The sequence below is a fragment of the Microtus ochrogaster genome, chromosome 10 (genome assembly GCF_000317375.1).
Source record: "Microtus ochrogaster isolate Prairie Vole_2 chromosome 10, MicOch1.0, whole genome shotgun sequence".
Lineage (NCBI taxonomy): Eukaryota > Metazoa > Chordata > Mammalia > Rodentia > Cricetidae > Microtus > Microtus ochrogaster.
In genome coordinates, this window is record NC_022016.1 from 15,524,342 (window position 1) to 15,531,171 (window position 6,830).

Consider the following 6,830-nt stretch of genomic DNA (forward strand, 5'->3'; position numbering starts at 1 on the left):
AAAAGATCACTTGGCAGTGACATCTGGGACTCAGGGATCGATGGAGCATTCCCATTAGTTCTATCTTTTAAACATCCATCCCTTGTCCCATAGCCTCTCTCCAAAATCCCAGTTTCTGCTTATTCTACCATCACCTCATATATTAAATAAAATGCATTTTTATTAATTATATCAATATTAATATATTAAATAAAATAAAGCCCTATTGATGAACAGGTAGTCATTGTCTCTGGGGACACCATGAAGGAAGGTTAAGAAACATGACAATAGCTTTAGAGACAGAGTTCTAGGAAACATGCTACTTGTTAAGAGTGAGGTTGCAGCTCAGTTATTGTATGACTTCGGATTGCTGTGTTCCTTCTCTCTAAATACACTAGAATGACACATTCTTGAATGGAAATATAAAACACATATACTTATAGCCACAGAGTAAAGCAATCAAAATAATGCTTGCTAGAGCTGTTATTAAATCAACATTAATAGGAAAACATTGAACTAGAAAACAAAAATATCCTCTTTACAGAGATACTCTATAATTGGACTTCTAAATAATATAAATAATATACATTAAAATGTATTACATATATAATATATATTTCACAGGAATTACATGCATAAATCAATATATTATATTTCCAAGGTGATTTTGATGTCTAGGTTGGTTTCTCTTATTGCTATTTTTTTAATTCATGCCATCCTTTGTACAGCCTCTAAAATGTTCATGTTTTAAAAAGTAGCCTATAATATGTTAGATGTCATTACTAAACTTTTCAGCTGTTTGGTTATGTTTTGTTAACTAGCACTACTATTTCCTGACTCTTGCCTCCCCCACACCCAGAATCGATTTCAATTTTATAAACCATGTATCCTTTTTCCATCTTTCATTCTTTATCACCTAATATTACTTTCTCTTTGTGTCCTTTCTAGAATTTTCATTTCACCTACACTTTTATCTGTGTGAGTATATATATTTCTAACTTTTTCAATGAGTTTTGATGCCTTCCATGAATCTCAGATGTCACTCAGTGTTGTTGCATACAATACATCATCATTAAATTGATCAAGCACATTTTGTCCTGTGTTCAAAGTCCAAGTAATCTGATGTAACATATGTTTTTGTTGCTGGTTGCTTGGTTGGGTTTATTTATTTATTTATTTATTTATTTATTTATTTATTTATTTATTTATTTATTTGTAGTTCCAAGATAATCCACTAAGCAACACATGGAGCCATTCATTTACTTTGTTGATATGAAACCAAATTCAACATGATTGGCTTTTTGACTTTAGGTAAATTATTTCCCTAAATAAATAGTTTGCATTGTGGGCAATTTGAAAATAATAATGATTTGTTGGAGATTAGAATGCAGCTCTCCCATAAAGGTCTAATTTAAGTCCTAACCTACTTGGAACCATATTTCGAAATAAAAGCTTACATCAAGATATCAGTTAAAATGAGGTTGTACTGAGTGAAGGTCATATCATACTGAATGAGAGGAGACCACACTTAAATAGGGTAGGGGTCATACTGAAGAAATGTGGTGTGATACTTTGGTCATACCAAAGGAAGATGGGCTCAGTCCATCCTCAGTCCAATATAACTGCTATTTTCTGCAATTAATACCATGAGAATAAGAGAATACAACAGGAGCATTAAGACAGTCATTAGAATGAGGCATCTATAAATGAGAGAGTCCCACAGATTGCCAGTAAGATACTAGTAAATGGAAGAGGGACTTGAGACTCACACCTTCTGAGACCTGAGAACGTGTACACTGCTCGGCATGGCGCTCGAGTCCCTATGACTTCTCAGTGCGTTGCTCTTCTATAAGCCTTTCAGTGAGGCATAGTGGGTTACAGCAGCCTTGAAAAACTATATTCACCTCACAGGGTTTAGGTAAAGTGACTATTAAAGTATGTGACGTAAGATCATAAACATCAAATTAATAACAGTGACAGACATTTTAAAGACAACCTGTTGGCTATGCATAAACTTCACTTGTTTGGTTTCTCATCTCTTTTGTTTTTTAAATTCATATGTAGAAATATCCAGGCCGTGAAATGGTAGAAACAGGACAAATTATAAAGGAGATAAATCTCATGTGAGCCAGTGTCTACTAATTGTTTGAATCCCCTGCAAATGGTTTGGCAGAGGAGGATTTTGGAACAATCAGCTAAATTGAAATTTGGGGATTATCTATGAATTTAAAGTATCCATGCCATTTTGGCCCCTATTAGCACAAATAATTGAGAGGAAAATCTTGCCAGTTATGCTTTCTGTAAGGCTTAATGCAGACTTCAATATTTAAGTAACTCATTAACAGTCTTAAATGGTACCATGGACCAACATTAACGGACATAAGAGATAGCTTTGACCTTCATTTTAGAGATGAGGAAATTGAGGCCTATAAAGGTTACAATGGACTCAAGATTATACCGTTTATATTGGAAAAGCTGACACTAAATTCTTTTGTTGCCTAATTTTCTGCAAGCACCAGGCATGCTTGTCAGGATTCGGCGTTACTTTGAGAATTCAGTGGAACCTTCCCAGTCATCAGACCCACACCTATGCACATAAAATTGAAGAGCAAACTTAGTAGGAATCTAGATCTGAGAAAATAATCACACCATTACTAAACATTTTCAATAAAGACATCTCAAGAGCTTGCATTTGGGGAAGGGGACAGCAGTGGAACAAAGGGCGATTATTTTTGCCCTCAAATTATTAGCTGCATAACACATTTGGAAAAATCTTTTTATGCTGTTTATAAGATCCATTAAGTGTGACCTGGAAGAACCTTTCTGGAACAAGTCATCAAAGCCCTAGACGAGCTTGGCAGTGAGGGTCCCTTCAGATTGAATTCATTTGCATGGTATTTAAAGCCATGGAACACTCTGGCCAGCAAGGTCACTGGGGTGGCTGATCTTTGGCATCGCACATGATTTTTTGCAAACAGAGTGTTCTCATCTCCCACTTAACAGCTGACCCCACTTATATAGAAGCCAGCGCCTCCTTCACCTCTGGGTGCACAGCGCTAAGTAAGCCTTGTGGGAAGAAGTATTAGACTTTTAATACAACAAACTTTGTGTCTTTCCATTTGCTTCCTGCACTTTAGCTGCTTTTGTAAAGGACATTTTCATGTTGCCTGCCTTAAGGACATCCCTACTGTAATTGAGGGACCAACCTCAAATTTGTCCGGAAAGAATCATTCGGGTTCATTTTGTTACTCCATAGCCTGGAACCAGAACTTTTTAAAAGACACTCAAAACACCAGTGCAGGGACCCCTCTGGATAACATATCAATTTGTATTATGAAGTGAATTATGTCTGGACCCACCAGAGCTGTTATAGTTAAATGTCTGTCAGTGTTTCCATTATATTTTGAGGGTTTTCTTCTCAGTTGCAAAAATACCCTTTAGGCTGAACTGTACCAGGCCAATTTGGGAGATTACTGTTCCCTCTGTGTAGTTTTAGTGTTTTAACATGTTAGCGACCTTTATATTTGCTTGCATACACTTCAAAATAAAAGTTTAAATATTGAAATTTATGAGCTCCCAGACTGATGGAAGATTTAGTGAGGGAAGCTCACAGGATTCAAGGTCATATGTTTGAATGGGATCCACTGTTCACCTTGAGGTAACAAAAATTTGAAAATAATGGTCCAGTCATGAACATTTTTATCTTCCATGGGAGAGACTTAGAACTCCTTTGGGCATGCTTCTATCTGTGCTCTGAATTCATGTAAATTATGCTCATCACTCAAAAATAAACCTTGTTCAAATCTCCCATTTTCTGAGAAGACACTCTGCATTCTCACAGACAGGGTCTAGGGACACAAGGAGTCTTCTCCTCAGCTTGCTTTCCACACAACTCTAATACAGAATTATCAGATTATACGATTTTTCTGTCTTTATGTTCCTTTACCATACTACAGAGATTGAGGACAAAGAGTGTGCTTTGTTTATTCTCACAGGCTCAGTAGAGATCTATTATATGCATGAATAGATGGAAGGAATAAATACTAATTATGAAATAAGAATACTGAAAAGAAACTTGAAGAACAAGAAAAGTCATTTTTCAAAAAAGCACAGAATTAAGTTAGGTGTGTCATGCTTTGTATAGCAGAAGCATAAAAACAGATGTAGGAAGATCTCTGTGCGTTTGAAGCCATTCTCGTCTACATAACACTTTCATGGCTAACATAAATCACATACTAAGATCTGACCGAGAAAGAGAGAGAGAGAGAAAGGGAGAGAGAGCGAGACAGAGAGAGAGACAGAGAGAGACAGAGAGAGAGACAGAGAGAGAGAGAGAAAGAAAGACGGATATTTTTGTAACATAATTATACATTACATTTTTAACTCTCTAGTATTCAAATATATTGTACTTCCCATAATAAATTTCACAGCAAATTTGATAACTTGTATATTATTCAAAGAAGAGATAGTGGAAGCAAAATAAATAGAATCTCTGATTATTGTTGAGAAACATAGTGACCAAGGAGCTGGGTGATGAAGTGTTTGTGCTGACTGACATACTGACTCTGTGATCCTTTTCGAGATACTGAATGTCCCCATGATTCAATCTCTCTGCAAATAACGATAAGTAGTATCATCTCCTGTGTGCTTCTCAGGGGTGTTCTGAGAGAAATCAGTTAGAAAGACAAAGGGACAGTCACAGATCAAACCTAAACTATGTTCTATATAATTAAACATCACAGTGTTGTTGCCCTCTGTATGTTGAATCATTATTTACTGCTTGCAGGTCTATTTGTGAAAAAAAAAAAAACTATTGTAATATTGTGAAATATAAATGGGACATTTAATTCATCTTGTTATGTGAATTCAATATCCACTTTACATAGAAAAGTAATGAAACAATGTTTGTTCAGCCATTCTGCATCTGGTATTTGGGGTGATCCCTATGGTTAACATGATGTGCTGAGTTAAAATTCCTGGAAAGAAGCTGTGTCTGCAGAGGTCAACTGAGGAAACACGGTACTGACGTGCAGAAGCTGCGCTGTTGTAGGTCCAGAGGCTAATGAGATTTATCTTGGGCCAGTGTTAGTCCCCTGGATAGCTGTCCATTGCCCACCTCGTGTCTGAACTAACATCCTGCAGCTGCTAGACTAAAAACCTCCTGAAATCTACTAATTTAGCAGAGTATAGCTTTTACCAAGCCAATAGTTGAGAATGTCATGAGCTAGCTTTTTGGGATAACAGAACATATTCCCTCATTTTGTTGGAATTCTCTCCCTGAGGCACCCACCAATGAACTTTAAACTTGCCTTGATTTATGATTCTCATTGTTCCATAAAACTGTAAAACTCCGTAAAATTGCTTCCACATTGGAACATGGAATCTTGGGTAAACTAAATATGTGTTTCCAGATCATAGTAGACAAAAATGTTTCCAGAATAAATTATCTCTTATTCTCTTTAAGATGAGGACAGTTATCTGCATTGACCATGGATGAACTGCTGTACCCCGCCCAAATCTTTCAATACATTTTCAAGGAAAGATACTAAAATGTAAAATGGGAAGGAACTGGTTGGAGGAAATTTGCTTTCCATAATTGCAAGTGTGCATGATAGGCATTGATGACGCTGACGTGTGAAGGATGAGAACATGGCTACCTAAGTGGCTGCCAGCCCAAACTTACACCAAAGCGTGCTTACCTTTCCTCCCCTTTGAACAATAACGACTATGTTACATTTGACAAATGCGTATGAGAATTAGAAATGAATCATTATTGTTTCAAAGGGAAAAAGAAAGCTTTTTGGGGGCAGATTCAAATAAAAAGCTCTGAAAAAGGTATTAACAGCTGGAATTTGTTGAGCATCAGCTTAAAAGTCATTTGTATCTACAAGAGAATATTGTGAAGCTATTTCGTTCTGTTTTCTCCAATTTTGTTTTATTTTTCGACAAAAAAAATCGTCTTGCATTTTTCTTACTGAAATTATCAAGAAAAACTGAATAAAAATTTAATAATAGGATACTGTTGTCCTATTTATCTCTTGTCAATAAAATAGCCCCTTGCTTTGTTTAGGATTTGCATTATCATCTAATCATGTGGAGACTTCAAGAATAATAAAAAGAATAGATAAGCAAATGAAAACCCCTTGGATTCTCAGCATCACAATTACTGATCCCATCTTAATGGATGCTTTTCCAGAGATATACATTCACTATAGAATTCTTATATATATTAATACCTGCAATTAAATTTACATATACTTAAATAAATATGAAAATGCACTTACAGTTTCTGTGTTATATTTTAAAAGTTGTTTCTTGCTTGTCCATCTCAATGACACTTTTTAAAAATCTTGCCATCTTGAATACTAAGGTATCAACTGGAAAACAACTAGACCTCTCCTACAGCAGCTCAGCCATCTGCCTGCCATTTAGCTCCTTTATTCTCACCTGGAAGAAATACAACTCCCTCGTAGTATATAAACTCCTCTTAGTTTTGGAATAGCGGCACCTAGGATAATATTTTCTTCCCTCGACTTCTACCTGTTCTGAATCCTAGTGTCAATAAGTCACTTTCCCCAAAATCATTACATCTAGATAAACTCAGATAAACTTGTTTCTCCCTGTGAGATTTCTGGTGTTGCAGAGAGACATGTGAGGTTCCTTAGAGCGCATGTAAGCCAAAGTGATATGGAATATCCTTCTGTAGATACTTGTTGCTTTTATTGGTTGATGAATAAAGCTGTTTCAGTCAATGGCTTAGCATATTAAAGCTGGTGGGAAGTTCAAGCCAAGATACAGAGAGAGAGAGAGAGAGAGAGAGAGAGAGAGAGAGAGAGAGAGAGAGAGAGAGA